Source organism: Lepidochelys kempii, chromosome 9 (assembly GCF_965140285.1).
Source record: "Lepidochelys kempii isolate rLepKem1 chromosome 9, rLepKem1.hap1, whole genome shotgun sequence".
Lineage (NCBI taxonomy): Eukaryota > Metazoa > Chordata > Testudines > Cheloniidae > Lepidochelys > Lepidochelys kempii.
The window spans coordinates 73,136,886-73,153,811 of NC_136388.1; the positions used below are offsets into that span (position 1 = coordinate 73,136,886).

Below are 16,926 nucleotides of genomic sequence, written 5' to 3' on the forward strand. Positions count from 1 at the left end.
TTATACACATAGATGTTTGTGAGGTGTTAATTTATCAAGTAGAAATATCTCAACAGTCCTTGGACCACAAACTTTTATTTTACAAAGCAGAAGGTCCAATCCTGCGAATGTTTACAGACAAGCTTGACGTGACACATGATTAACCCCACTATAACTATCTATGTGCATTAAGTGTTTGTTGTTCAGGACCCCAGCCATTTTCATGTCTTTTTCCTTGTGAAGTCAGAGTCATGGACTTCAATGGAGCTCTGCCCATTTTAACTGACTGAAGATCTGGCCCACTGCCTTCAAAATGTAAACTGATTGCTCAGGAAGTTTGTCACAGTGATTTTTCAAAATGGAGGGGAAAAAAACCACAGTCCTTGCCTGAAAGCACACCCGTACCAGCTGTGCTCTCTTCCCTCCTGGCCTACCAGTGTCCAGAACTCCAAATTCAATTACCAACTCCTAAAAGTTTCTCCTTCCTTCAATACCTCACCATGGGCCCAAGTTCTAATACAAATTCCACCCCTCTGACACATTCCACTCAGATATCTGCTCTTGTATTCAGGTTTCCTCCACCCACACCCACTTCTCCCTTGAGAAAAAAAGTCCGGCTCACAGGGAAGTCTAATGAATCAATCAAAGTTGAATGCTAAGTGAAATTTAATCATAGGGTCTGAAATTTACATAGATATCACCACACCCCACTGTGGTAAAGACAGACAGAAAGTTTCCATAATTAAGTTACATGGTGAGTAATTCACTGAAAGAGAAAACTATTCTGAATAATAACACCTAGCTCTGACATAGCATTTTTCATCAGTAGCTGGCAAAACACTTTGCAAACAAGGTAAGTATCATTATCCTCATTTTACAGATGGTAACACTGAGGCACTGAGAACTGAAGTGACTTGCCAAGGTTATCTGCAGGCCAGTGGCATAGCTGGAACTAGAACTCAGGTCTCCTGAGGTTTAGGTAGTGCTCTGTTGTCCAGAAAACCTTTTCCCTGACACTATATGCACTATATTGCAGAACTTGTTAATAGAATTGTCACTGAGCAGTTAAGGACATGAATCTTAAAAGATGGCTTATATCCTTGCCTGAAAATAATTCTCTCTTTCTTCATGTGCTTGATACAATATGAAAAATTTAAGTGTAAATTTAATAATAGGCAAAAGCCTGAAGACCCAGTATAAATCCATTCCAACCTCTACTTTCTATACAATTATTCTTAGGAGCTAATTGTATAAAGACAGCAATTAAGTAATTTCGACTTCAATAAGAAAGCAAATGGCTCATTTTATAAGTTAAATATGCTTAGTTCAAAGGATCCAAAACTAACTCATATTCTTCTAATTTCAAACACGTCTTCAAAATTCCACAGAAATATTTGTGCATACATACACACACATTCACACCAAATGCTAAAAGCATAATGTAATGTACAATTATTGTCTGTATAAGAATAGAATTGTGAGCCCATCACATCAACAGTATACATAGTCTCAAATTGTTGATTATTACCATAATTAGAGGTCAGTACCTACAGCAACTAAATCGTTGTAAAATTTGAAAATCAGATCCAGATACAATTTTTCATTAGATTTTTGTTAACTGTTCCCATTTTTTGTGCAGGGAGAATAGGCATCATTAATATGGCAAATGTAATTTTGTCCCTTATAATACAAAACAAACACATAATATCAAATCCTGCCTTGGGATACAATAGTTTATAGGGGCATAACTGAAAGCAAAATTAGGCCTGTGGTCTTCATCACGCGCAAGGTGCAATATATGATAAAAGGCAAATCGGTCCCTCTCATACATGGAGGAGTAGGTATATTTAAACAGGCTGGATAAATCTGTCTTTTGCTCAATCCAAAAAGTGTAGCCTTCGGAAAAACACAACATATTTTCTGTCATAATTAAGCTGTCGAAGACCCACATTCTTTACTTAATAGCGGATGTGGAGTGTAAATTAAGACAATGATCCATGCCTGGATGCATGCCAAATAATGTCCCTACGATAGATGCTGAACAGAAGAGAAGAAAAAAAAAAAGAAAGAAAGAGAGACAAGAAAACCAGCAGGCAGTATCATTTACGGAAATGAGGCAAAAGTCTCTTACAATAAAACAGTGATGTGAGCTGGCTTACAAGTTATATACAAAGGAATGTAATTTATTATTCATTTTTAGGGAGAAAAGATTTCATATTTACGTATAAAAGTTAAGAAAAATTAAACAGATTCTTAAGTGTCATAAAATTATTATTAGGTCCTTTTAAAGTATATTTATTTGTCAAAATGCAAAGAAATGAGTTTCTGAACATTACTAATGAGCAAAGAGCTTCACATTTAAAATTGTCACCCCTGTACATACAATCCTCTCCCCCTCAAACAAAAGAAAACACATGAAGGTAACTTTCTCCTATCTTGCTCCCATTCTTGTTGGTCTTGACTAGGACCAGACTCTCTCAGTCCCTTACTCAGGTGCTCAAAAGGGGAGGAAAGACTCCATCTTGCATAGCCTATGATGCCAAGGGCCTGTTACAGATGCAGTCCTCTGTTCAGGAGGGACCACAGGTAGAAATATCTCAAAACCATAAACTTTTATTTTACAAAGCAGAAGGTTCAATCCTGCAAATGTTTACAAACAAGCTTGACGTTACACATGATTAGCCCCACAGTGATTTTTCAAAAAAGAGGGAAAGAGAGAGCCAGGAGAACTGGCTGTATTTTAAAGAAGCCTTATTGAGGGTGCAGGAACAAGCCATCCTGATGTGCAGAAAGAATACCAAATATGGCAGGTGACCAGCTTGGCTTAACAGTGAAATCTTCGGTGAGCTTAAACTCAAAAGGAAGCTTACAAGAAGTGGAATCTGGATAGGTGACTAGGGAGGAGTATAAAAATATTGTTGGGCATGCCGGGGTGTAATCAGGAAGGCCAAGGCACAATTGGAGTTGCAGCTAGCAAGGAATGTGAAGGGTAACAAGAAGGGTTTCTACAGGTAAGTTAGCAACAAGAAGGTGGTCAGGGAAGGTGTGAGACTCTTACTGAATGGGGGAGGCAACATAGTGACAGAAAAAGTGGAAAAAGCTGAAGTATTCAATGCTTTTTTTGCCTCAATCTTCACAGACAAGGTGAGCTCCCAGACTGCTGCACTGGGCAACACAGTACAGGGGAGGAGGTGACCAGCCCTCAGTGGTGAAACAACTAGTTAAGGACTATTGAGAAAAGCTGGACATGCACAAGTCCATGGGTCCAGATCTAATGCATCCAAAGGTGCAGAGGAAGTTGGGTGATGTGATTTCAGAGCCACTGGCCATTATCTTTGAAAATTTGTGGCGATTGGGGGAGGAAAAAGGCAAATATAGTGCCCATATTTTAAAAAGGGAAGAAAGAGAACCTAGGGAACTACAGCCTCTCTTCAGTCCCTGGCAAAATCATGGAGCAGGTCCTCAAGGACTCCATTTTGAAGCACTTGGAGGAGAGGAAGGCGATCAGGAACAGTCAACATGGATTCACCAGGGGCAAGTCATGCCTGACCAACCTGATTACCTTCTATGATAAGATAACTGGCTCTGTGGATATGGGGAAAGCAGTGGATGTGATATATCTTGAGTTTAGCAAAGCTTTTGATACGGTCTCCCACAGTATTCTTGCCAGCAAGTTAAAGAAGTATGGATTGAATGAATGGACTATAAGGTGGATAGAAAGCTGCCTAGATTGTCGGGCTCAACAGGTAGTGATCAACCGCTCGATGTCTAGTTGGCAGCCAGTATCAAGCGGAGTGCCCCATTGGTTGGTCCTGGGGCCGGTTTTGTTCAACGTCTTTATTAATGATCTGGATGATGGGATGAATTGCACCATCAGCAAGTTCATAGATGACACTAAGTTGTGAGGGAGAGGTAGATATGCTGGAGGGTAGGGATAGGGTCCAGAGTGACCTAGACAAATTGGAGTATTGGGCCAAAATAAATCTGATGAGGGTCAACAAGGACAAGTGCAGAGTCCTGCGCTTAGGAAGGAAGAATCCCATGCACTGCTACAGGCTGGGGACCGACTGGCTAAGCGGCGGTTCTGCAGAAAAGAACCTGGGGATTACAGTGGACGAGAAGCTGGATATGAGTCAGCAGTGTGCCCTTGTTGCCAAGAAGGCCAACAGCATATTGGGCTGTATTAGTAGGAGCACTGCCAGCAGATTGAGGGAAGTGATTATTCCCCTCTATTCGGCTCTGGTGAGGCCACACCTGGAGCATTGTGTCCAGTTTTGGTCCCCCAGTACAGAAAGGATGTGGACACATTGGAGAGAGTCCAGCAGAGGGCAATGAAAATGATTAGGGGGCTGGGGCACATGACTTACAAGGAGAGGCTGAGGTAACTGGGGTTATTTAGTCTGCAGAAGAGAAGAGTGAGGGGGATTTGATAACAGCTTTCAACTACCTGAAGGGGGATTCCAAAGAGGATGGAGCTAGGTTGTTCTCAGTGGTGGCAGATGATGGAACAAGAAGCAGTGGTCTCAAGTTACAGTACAGGAGGTCTAGGTTGGATGTTAGGAAACACTATTTCACTGGGAGGGTGGTGAAGCACTGGAATGGGTTACCTAGGGAGGTGGTCGAATCTCCATTCCCTAGAGGTTTTTAAGGCCCGGCTTGACAAAGCCATGGTTGGGATGATTTAGTTGGTGTTGGTCCTGCTTTGAGCAAGGGATTGAACTAGATGACCTCCTGAGGTCTCTTCCAACCGTAATATTCTATGATTCTATGACTGCTCCCTCAATGCACATGGTGACCACAAAGGGGACAGAGAGACGGTAGGGTCAGGTCCTGGCTACCTGCCTTCACATCAGCCTGCAGTGCAGAGTGTGTTGGTTGCAGTGGAGAAGGGTAAAAGAGGGTATAGCCTGCACAGTGCCCCTGTGCCCCAGGTCACTCGTGAGGTGGGGTGGGGGAGAAGAGGGCACAGTCCTGTCCCGAGCTCCCCCTGGAGTGGTGTTGGTGCACATTACCCCTAGCATTAACGCTATGTTTCAGCATACACAAAGAAAAATTAGATAAAAATCTAATTACTCCTGCTGGAAGATTGCAACATGATACTACTTTATTTCTGCGAATTCAGAACAATAACACACAAGAACGAAAACCAGAGAGAGAGAGAAAGCAGGCAGCTCCCTAAAACTGAGAGGAACAACTCACTCCACCCTGGCTAACTGCAGAATGCCTGCTGCATGCTTTTGCTGCAGAGCCCTCTAGCTGACAAGAAGGTTCCAGAAACAATCCCCTCCGCTTCCCCCCAGCCCCGGGCTCTTAAAGTGATCACTCACAATTCCAACACAGTCCTCAATACACCACAATTACTACCTCAAGCTATCAGCTAAATGCCAAAATTTGGCCCAAACACCGAGGCCCTTTTTATTGTGTGCCTACTATATAGGACATTCTAAGACTAAAAAGTAAAAATATAGCAGCTAAGATACAAATGGAAGCCTATGTGTGGGAAAGCACTGGTACATGCTACAATAAGTAAAGCCCAAGAGCTAAATGGATTTAGTGAGAAAAATCTTATTTATTAATTAAAACTAAGTATTTATCATAGGCTTAACTGAAGAGCGTTTGACATAACTCATATATCAACCCAGGAATTAGACTGGCATGTTCAAGTAAGCAAAGGTAAAACTAAAATAGCAAGTCCCAGTACATTCACTTCTAAATTAAATGCTGTGAGATGTAAGTATTCCCTTAGTACCACTTTACGGCACAGTGGCTAAAGTCTGTGTGTTGCTGTTATTGAGTTCCTAAGATTAGTTCAGATGCACAGGGAATTAAATTGCAGGTAACAGAAGAAAATATGTGAAGTCAATCTAAGCAATACACACACCTTTTCATTACATGATGTACTGTGTATTTACAGTTTTGTGATAAGCTTTCAAATGTGGGTATTCACAGTTGATGAGAGTTATGTAACTGAAGGGCCTCTGTTTAGGTTTCATCTACCTACAGTAAGAAAAGGATGTTTTCCTACCATTGCTTTCTCCCTCCAGATGAAAAAGTCTTTATTCCTCTGTAGATGCTGCTGCTCACATATTTTTTATTTTTCATAATTATAACATCACTACTGAAGTTGAATTAAAAGAAGTCAAGCTCCATCTAATGTACTTTGCTTCTGAAACCAGAATCTAAGAAGATTTTTGATGACCATATCTTTGTGAAGGTTAAACTACCTTCTTAGTTTTATGTGTTGAAAGATTTTCAAAAAGTAATCTAAGTTCAATTCAGTGGCAGTATCTTCTTATTTGGATTTGAGTTCAAGCTATCAGCCTCAAAACTGTGTGCTTGGCCTAAATGAAATTCACACTGTCAGAGGTATCTTTGAATGGAACAATCACACTATTTCAATAAAAACAACAAGGAGTCCGGTGGCACCTTAAAGACTAACAGATTTACTTGAGCATAAGCTTTAGTGGGTAAAAACCCCACTTCTTCAGATGCATGGAGTGAAAATTACAGATGCAGACATAAATACACTGACACAGTATATGTCTGCATCTGTAATTTTATGTTTGCATCTGTAAGTTTTACTCCATGCATCTGAAGAAGTGGGGTTTTTACCCACGAAAGCTTATGCTCAAATAAATCTGTTAGTCTTTAAGGTGCCACCGGACTCCTTGTTGTTTTTGTGGATACCCACTTACACAGCTATCCCCTGATACTGTTTCAATGTATGTACCTCATTTTATTTTGTTGTTATATATTTTAGAAAAATGTAACTCAAATTTTGAAAATGTCTTTCATGCTCAGTTTTAATGTAAAGCATTTTTAAACCTACATTTTTCATGTTATTAAGTATACTTTCAGCACCTCCCTGAAAGTATCTATATGTTGTTGTTTCAGCACTGTTAATCCAGAACACTTATCACCAATGGCCTGATTTGCAAAGATGCTGATTACCAAAATTCCTAAAGACTTCTTTGGGATTTGTGATTGCTTAGCACTATGAAAATGAGGTTACAAATTCTGCCCTTGGATGCTTACGTGCAGTGTCCATTGACACAAACAGGTATGTGAGAGCAGAATTTGCCCCAAATAATGTAAGTACACTTTTTTTTTTCAAAATCTGGTAAAACTCTAAATCAAGTGACCTAAACATACACCCATTAGGTTCATGAGGCGGTTTTCATATGTTAATGAAATATCAATTTAGCCTTAAAATAACATATACAGTATTTTAAAGCCTAATCATTAGATTTTAACAGATGTTTACAATATAGAAACACAGCACTCTGGTGTTAGGTTCTAAGTGCAGCACCGGTTTCCAGTACTCATGACTAGTTACTCCAACTAACAAGTGAGCTGTGGTATTCTGCACTAGTTGCCTCTAAAATGGATTTAAGGTGTAACTCCATGTAGTGCATAATGCAGTAGTCCAGGCTAAAATAAACGAAGGCAGGAATCATGGAAGTAAGGTCTGCATCTGTGAGGAAGGTTCACAACCTCTTAGCCAGACAAAAATGAAAAAAGCACAGCTGATTGCTACTATTTGATCATATAAAAGCATCTGGGACTCTAACCAGAGTACCAAGTTTCAAACTTTGGTTATAAAGAATGGGTGAACATCCTCATTCAGGAGAGCTGACATAAACTCATCCACTTACTTTCCTTAGCCCACCATAATCACCTCAGTGTTCTCACCTGTCCCAGCCCATGACCCATCTCACTTAGATACTGGGAAAGACAATCACAGTCTCTGGGCTGTGCATAAAGCTGAGTGTATAAAGCTGAGTATCATCAGCATACTGAAAACACCTCAGCCCATATCTCCTCACTAACTCTCCAGACAGCCTCATAAACATACTATATTAGTGGAATAACAGCAAAGACAAGAAGTACTTCACAGCAGGAGACTATCAGGTTAGAAGAATAATTGTTCAACAATACCCTATGAAAGCATTGATCTCTCAGTGAGAAAAGAACAATACCACCAAAGAGACCAGGGACCATAAATGTGATAACTGCACCTAACAATCTCCATGGTATTAAAAGGCAGCACAGAGCTCTAATAGTATCAGCACAGAGGTATGATTTTCATCCATCAACAGGAGATCATCTGCCAATGTGACAAATGTCATTTCTGTGCCGCATCCAGGTCAGAACACTAATTGCCAATGCTCAAAGAAGGCTGAGGCGTCAGCATATTGTGAGAGTCATCTCATCATAACCTTTTCCATAATATCTTGACAAAAATGGAAAACTACGTATCAGTTAATAGCTGGAAAGATTTGTAGGTCAATATCTGGCTAGTCAGCATCCAGATATGTTTTTTTAAGAAGAGGCCAAACACATAGTTCTTTTACAGCAGTTGCAACCCTGCCATTCAGAAAGGAGGCGCTGACAATTTCCACCAATAAACAGCCCGGTATTTATCCATGGGCATTCAGCAGTCAGGAAGGACAAGAATCCAAAGCATAGATTGTGCCAAGTATCCTGAGTCTTCCAAACCTCTGTAAGCTAAACTGATTGGCTCTCAACATATTATCCTGCTTACACACACAGTCTAGTCTGAATCAATTTAATCTGATCAACCAAATAAGCAGAAATTTCCACAGTTTAGGATCAACTCACATGAGCAACCAAATGAAGACAGTTCAGCTTAACTCGGCTATCTACCAACCAAAATGTAGGTGAGAGTCGTATTTGATAAACTTTATACTGAAATGTCTTCCCAATGAGGGTGAGACAGTCCCATTCTTGTTAAATTGCTGGCAAACTGTCAATTAGAAATTGAGTTTTTTTAAGCAAGCATATTTGTTTCAATGAGTCTACGATGAAAATCTATTTTGGACAAAGCAGTCTCCAAAATAATGAGACCCATAAGAATCTCAAAAGCTAAATTAAAGATGTACAAAGGCATTTTAGTCTTGAATGTATTGATTTGTGTAGCTGCATGTGTATTTGGCAGTATCATATTCTGGATTGTGCTCTAGAAATAAGCCATAAAACTGGGGAAAGTAAGGTATTAAAAATGGAGAAATCTAGTGATGGCTTTACTGGGCTACTTCCAAAAACTTATCAAGTGGTTCAGCAGATGTAATTACTGCTTAGCCATGCCAAGGTTCTGAAATGTGCCCATTAATTCAGCAATTCCCAATCTGTCCATCAGTCAGTCATACTTAAAAAATATGTCTGTCACAACTTAGGTGAAGTAATCTATTGATAATTATACAATAAAAACTCATTTGAAAATCTGAATATAATTTCAAAACTTTCTGAAAAGTCTAATGACAGCAAAATGAAAGGTTATTTCAAAGCAAAGGAAATGCTGAAGATAATCATGGACATGTCAGAGTTTTCAATGCTTGTGACTAACATTAGTTTTTTAAACTCAAACACGTTAAGGAGAACACCACAATCATGATTAGACAGTGACTTTCTAGAGGGGAAATGTGTCTGACCTATAGGCTGTATAGGGAACTAAGTGTGCCTGCCAAAAAGGTATTCCCCCCTCCTTCTCTTTCATGGGATAGAGAAAGGAAAATAAGTAGGAGAAAGGAAAATAAGTAGAGGGTCAAAGAACAATGATTTTGGAGAAAAAACTATACACATAACATTTTTAAAATCCCCACATTATTCCTATCACAGATTATTCCTATCACTATTTTTATATAGCATTTTTACTAGTGGGTCAAGGAGATCCTAACTGCATGTAGAGAAATGTTGTGACAAAGCTGGGCTTCAAAAAATCTGTCCACGGCACATATGATCATTATCCCAAATGCCACCTTGCAGGCAAGCTCAGCAGAGAGAATAAGGTTATAGTAAAACTCTAGTCTGAAATGTGATCATGTGAAAATAGTGCTTTGTTACACAACCGACCTGCTTCCCGTGTGTATTCAGACTCATAACTGTTGACATTTTTAGTAACCAATATAAGATTTTACAACTTTATACTCCTGTTGTTAATGAAGAGCTAACAATGCAGTTGGAGAGTGAACTAGATTCTATTCTGATTTAGCACCACCAACAGAACTGTGGTCCATCTGCTAGGCCAAATTCTGCCCTCCATAATACTTGCACAAATCCTCTGAAGACAATGGATTTTCCGAGGTGCAACTAACAGTAGAATTTGGCATGAGATTTCTTTATTAATGTTGATGATACACAAACCAGAAATAAAACAGCTTGATTTTCAGATCTGAGTCTGCAGGGTTGGCAGTTAGCATAAAACATCTTTTTCGCTTCAGATTTCCTCAGTTTAGATCTGCAAGTCACTGAGATCATAACATTTTTACAAAAGACACTTATAAAATTAGAACTACATTTTAAAATACACAGAAAAATGAACTTTCATTCCTAGAAATTTTTTAGAAATTGAATCTGCAACTCTTTGCATTCATAAAACAAGTACTTTATGAAGAAATAAAAAAAAATTTCTCATAGTTGACAAATGAACTGAAATAGCCAATGAGATAAATATACTGTGCATTTGTAATGTGTGTATATTTGGATAGTCTGGTTTTCAAAGGCTTTGAATATTTGCAGCTCCCAGAATTGCAGGTGCTCAGTATTTGTGAAAATCAAGCCATTAAAGTTTCAATGGTTTATAATTTACTATTTCTTTTAAATATCACTAACAAACAGAAGAAATTACAGATTGTAATCTAATGAGTTAAACTGTAGCAGCATACAAAAACCATGTATTTATCATCTCTTCAGAAATTCCTAACAGGGAAGAGCCCCACATGAAAAGTATAGTGGTTTGCCTTTAAATCTGGTTGGGGGCAGCTCATGCTTATGTATTTGGACAACTTTCCAAACTTTGCCAACCTGACACTAATCCACACAAAGCTGAATGCCATAGGAGATTTCATTAGAGAATGAGGGGTTGCAAAAGTGGTGTTGCATAACTATCATCATTTTACAGTCAAGCTGAATGAGTTCAGGTGCTCTCCAACTAAATTTACTATCGTAAGCCAGTCTTGGAAAGGGATCAGCAAATGCAGACCCTTATTCTTGCAAAGACCCACCAACTGTTCCAGTATGTGGGATATTTGTAGGGTATGTGCTAGTTCTAATGTTGCTGAACTGTTTTATATGTGGTATTTCCTACATGGCAATATACTTTCACCAACTCCCCCAAAATCTGGAGTCCCTGCCAAAATCATGAAAGCTTGTCAGTATGCTTAACTCACCCAATAAAGGTCAGCAGTGAAATCCACAGTGCTTCAGTTAATGTCAGTTTAAAAATAAACATGTGAATATGTAAAAACCTTGACTCTGCCAACAGCCAGCATACTTTATACTTCTTTTTTTATTCTGCTTTTAATAATATGTATATGCTTAACTTTTTTTCTATTACTGTTTCTAGCAACTGAATAGAGATTTAAAACTGATCTGTACGGAATTCTAAAACATCGAGGGAAGTTGTCTCAACCTTTGGTCATCCTATTTTACTGATTTTTTAATTTCAATTGAGGCTGGATTTTCAGGTTACTTTTCTAGCATATCAAACCTAACCATCAGGCTCTCTCATAGACTTTGAGGGGTCTAGTTCTCTCCATAGCTCTCCATGGGAGCTTTGTCACTGACTTGAATGGAGAAGGATTAAGACCTTAGAGATATCCAGCAGTTGTAAGGAAAATATTCAGATTATTGACAAATCCAATCCTTGTTGTGGTATAAAATGTATTTTAGATTTTCAGAAGGATACGCTGCCTTTAGCCACACAAAAATCTCAAGTTTAGCTACAATAAGAGAAGACATAATTAAAATATTGGTAGCGACATTTCATAGAGGCAAAGTACTGCCTAACTGAAAGACTCCAAAGAAAAGAAAGAGTTTTAGTTGCAGTGTATAACAGCATTGTGCCAGTCTAAACTTCAACTAAGCTTTTAGATTTTCTGGGTGGGTTTCACTTCTGCTCACGATGTAAGTATGCACCACCTTGATTAAAAAAAATATTGACAGCTTGCATTCTCATACCAATGCCTAGTAACAAATTCCAAATGTTTTGTCACATTTCTTGTGAGCAATGCCATCTGCCAGAGGTGGCATTTCATGGCTGTTTACCCCGACTCCCTCCAAGAATTCATCTGCCACTATCTAATGCTGCCTGAATAAAGGGGATTAAGACTCTGATGCAACAGAGACTATTGATAATTTGGTATAATTGGGAAGAAATGAAGATAAATGAGGTTGAGGATGGAGAGGCAATTAGTTGAGCTGCCTGTACAGCTGTGTTCTCGGCCTAGCTCCCCTGGCCTTTTCTTTGGTGAGGTATGTGCAAATTAAACATAATGACAAATACACACTCTCCAAAGCTCTTTAGTTTGGAAAACTTGAAGATATGATTTTCACTTTTGAGATCCTATGTAGTTTTCAAAGAAAAATGAATACTTTCTGTAGAGACTGCTAAAAGAGCAATGCACTTTCTACCACCACTCCTACTATCTACTATTGTTCATAGTTATCCTTCATTTGATAAAGACAGCACATTTGTTGCTTGTACACTGGCTTTGATTGAGGGCATGAAGGCCACTATTCACCTAAATTCTACAGATGGCCCTGACCATTCCTGAAGTTTGGGGTTATTCACAAATCAAATTAAAATTCACATTTTAAAAAACACCTCTCTTCCGCCCCCCCTCCCAAAGCCTTGATCCTAACACCCCCTAAATTTGGGATGTTTGAATTTCAGGTCCAAATTCTGCAGCTGGAGCCTCTTTATATAATGTTCCTCTTTTTAAAAGTATTGGTCAGTACACGTCAAGGGAGACCTCTAAAGTAAACACTTGACAGTTAGAAAGGGATTATAGGTGATGGTCTTTTAGCAGTGAACAAATCAGAAAGGTAGTTATCCAGGTAATTAGTTCCACTTTCTAAGTTGTCATGTTAAGGTAGGCATAAAGTAGTCATACCTACTGAACAGTAACTTAAATCTAAAATTAACAAGATTGCAATTCAGACCTCCATGTAAGAAGGCTCAGAGCCAGACGTATGACCTAAATCAACCTTCTTTAAAATACCAGCTTATATTTTTGAAAGTAACTTGTTTTGGTTTTTTTTGTCACAAAGTCAGCTGTGTTCGGTTTGCAGAAGGTTTGAGAACAAATGGTGAATTTTTGCATTAAAGAAACAACAAAAATGCTCCTTAGAAAGAAGATTAGTGGGTCAAAGGGCATTTTGGCCTCGAAAGATATTTTCACTAACTGAAGAACCCAAACATCTCTTCAGATCTATTACCCTAAGTAGTATCCAGCTGAGTCAGTTCTTGGATGGCAGACCTCTGAGTCATACTTTCTTTTCTGTATCAGTATTGTCTTAATCGATTTCCAAACATAATATTAGTGGTCACAGTGCTGCTAAAAGTACTATCTTTTGGATAGAACATAAGCCCAGGTACTGAGCTATTAAGCATTAAAGAAACTGGTAGTGGTGGCAAATTTGGACACAAAATACAATAAAGTCCTGCACTAATGTAATCTTGATTAATTTCTTTCACAATCTGCATTTTACACTATTTAAATTATTGTATGTTATGAAAACAGCTTTCTGGAATATTTGTAGTGAACTTTAAAACACTTGAATTGGCCCCTTTCCTAGTTCAGGGGGTTTCTGCAAAAATATAATGTTTCCTGCTAACTTTTTGCATGAGCAAAACTTTCCTCAATGCTCAGCACTACATTCTTTCCAACTATCTAGAAGTCAATGAACATTTCAGTGCAGCTTTTTGTGACGTATTGTTGCGGTTTGAGCTGGGATGGTTGGATTGCATCATATGGCTGAAAACACGGAATTTCAGATGAGTATTATTTTAGTTTGGGAGTTGCAAATCAGGAGGGAAAACTTGGAAAATGTAAAAATATTCTATATTTAAAACCTAGTTTTTATGTACCTGAAAATTACCTGGTATTTGGCTATTCCTTTAAATGTAAAAATCATTTATATATAAATGTGTGGGAATGGCCACATTTTCCTATTGGTCCCCATTACTTTAACTTTACATTTTATACCTGTGGTCTATTATGAAAATCCTCTTTAGTAGCCTGCTGTAGTGAAGGCAAGTTGATTTGCTGCTATTGTTTCTACTGCCTGATATTATTTTATTAAACTTTTCTAAGCTAATCTTCAAGCCTGTGACTGACAGCATGCAGTGCACAGCCTGCGCCAGTCAAATTCAGTAATGCTTTGGCTTTTCATTAGAGTCAGAAGGTGTCCTCGTAACAGAGCAGGCCAGCCGCTCTGCCTAGCTCTGCCTTTGCTTCTCACACCTGCCGCAGAGATTCACACACTTACTGACATTTGTGTTGGCAGCCTCCACCTCTTAAAATAACAAAGGGCTGAGCACTCCCAAATAAAGCCAAATGCACATATTTGTGGGTGCTCTTGAGATGCAACAACACTGCTATAGTCACTATGCATAGCTTGGAACCACCATGTACCTCCTTCCCAATTTCTCTACAGTTAGCATATCAGTTCAAGCCTTATCTCAGGTGACATATCTCCACACCTTGGCCACACCTTGGTATTTTATGCATGGTTATAACATTATAATTTATATTACAATAATACCTAGGAGCCCCAATCAAGATCAAGGATCTACTGTGCTACGCCCTACATAAATAGATAGTAAGAGACAGTCCCTGTCTGAAGAGTTTACAAAATGGGCAAAAGGCAGGAAGGGAAACAGAAGCACGGGGGAGAGGGGAAGTAATTTACCACAGCTCAGACAGCAAGTCAATGACAGATCTGGAAAGCAAAAAACTGCAGCCTCCTCCCCACATTTGTTATCCTCTTTGCACTCTCCTCCTCCATCACAGTAATAATGTGCATGTAATAAGCTCCTTGTATACTGTTGCTTTCTCACTCCTTTCCCCTCCTCACAAAGAAAAATTTGTGTAGACGGGCGCTATTCTATTTACATGTAAATTTTGCAATCACAACATATAGGACCTGATCCAAACCCAGAAAATGGAAAGACTCCCATTAACTTCAATGGGCTTTGGATCATGTCGTTAATGAGAAAGCAGCTTTTCTGTGTTTTCATATGATCCCCAATATCACTACCTTTCAAATGCCCTCGTTGATAACACAATGTAAGAAATAGGTTTGTCATTACACTAGAGAATGCTGTGTAGTTAACCATGAATTTTACTCCACCTCCTTTTAGAACAACTCATAGCTATACTTCTCACATATTACAGATATACGTAACCCCTGCCTTCTTGGCATGGCACTCTGTCTCCCTCTTGTGGTGGCTAGGCCAGCTAGAGATTGGTGAGCCTGCTACAGCCTTGGCTACAAGACAGGTGTCTTTAACTCAGGCAGTAAAGGTTCATGCATTCAACTCGAGGTCCCAGGTTTGATCCCTGCTGCCAATGCCTCTGTGTGGGTCAGCGTTACATATATAAATAAAGGATCAACAGGGATTAATTACTTTGACTACTAGGAACATTTATTTAACTTCTCTATACCTCATTTTCCCTCTTTTTGAATACAGGTAGCATCATTTACCTGTGTCACAGTGGTGCATGTGACCTTAGTAATAACTTCTGTAAAGTTATAAGTTAGGGCAAAGTATTAAGACCAAAACAGATGGGATTTCACAAGGGTTTTGGGAACCTAAAAGCAAAATAGTCATTGATAAAGAATTTTCGCAATGCATGTTTCATCCAGTTCTCTTGAACCAGTTCACAAATATTTAACTGTTGAGCTTAAGGTGAACCTGTTGGCAAAATGGCATTGCTGCTTTGTGTGTCTTCGAAGGGGTATGGCTTATAATTACATCAGAGCACAGCATGAAGAATACAGACATCTTCTTATAATGAGAGAATAAATGTCTCTGTGGAAAAAAAAGTTATTCTGAATACATGCTGACCAGATCCATGAAGGTGACTTGAGAAGAAGTAATTTGTGGCCAATTCTTCTATTTGTAAGAATGAACCAATGACAGATAGCTATTACTGATAATGGCCATGGATTTCAAGAGGCTTTTAGGGCTCATGGTATTAGACTGAGAACAAAAATATCAAAAGGTTCTTCTCTCTAGCACTGCTGGTATCAAGGTTAATGAGCTAAAACTAGTTAAATTGATATTACTAAATTAACGACTTTTTTATAGTACACTGCATGGATGTTAACAGACAGGCTAATGTGGAATATGGCTAGTCTTAATTGAATTAGAAGGTATCACATGTATACAATTAAGATAACTGAAGACTGTGGTGCTATAAAGTAATTGCATCCAGTTCCAGTTCTATCCCGTCCATCCCATGCCCATCATCACATGCTATATGTACTATATCACCGCAAAAGTGTGCTTGGAAAGTCAAATTCAATCAATGAATTCCAAACACATTCAGTTACAAACCATATAAAAGGGAGAAAAAGGACGTGGCTGCACAAAAATTGGTGCCAGTACTATGATGTCTACCTTAAAATTACTATTAACTGTGAATTTTACACTTGAAAAAGTTGCTAATTCTGAGCCTTACAAAGTGGTGTGCATCAGTGAAGAAAACAAGAAATAATTTGGCCTTCAAAACCTTTATGCTTGAAGATTTGTGGGTCAAGATATGCTCAAATTCAGGAGAAGCAGGGTAGGTTTCAGCAAATCTCAAGCTGCCATTACTCTAGGGGACATATGTAAACTGCTGTAGGGGAACAGAACACCACCTCGCCATGCCTTCTCCTTCCCCCCAGTATACTTCCTCCTTAACTGGTCAGTCATGGCTAGATTACATGCAGTACAAAGGGAATGAAACTAGATCTGAGAATCTGTCTGAGAAAGGAAAAAAACAGCTTGACATAGATTCTAGGATGAGTTTGCAGTGAAGCAGTTAGAAAAAAAAGCACCCGTTTTACTTATAAACGGAACACTTTTCATAGGGAAGTTATCAAACTAAAATGAACACAGAAGCACATGATGCCATTTTAAAAGTCATTTGTCAG

At 38.8% G+C, this 16,926-nt stretch overlaps 1 protein-coding gene across 7 annotated transcripts in view; it reads right to left on the minus strand.

Annotated features, from left to right (window-relative positions):
* The window catches only part of DACH2 (dachshund family transcription factor 2), a 457,244-nt gene that overhangs the window by 89,870 nt on the left and 350,448 nt on the right, over positions 1-16,926 (minus strand). The gene's annotated exons all lie outside the window — the stretch shown is intronic.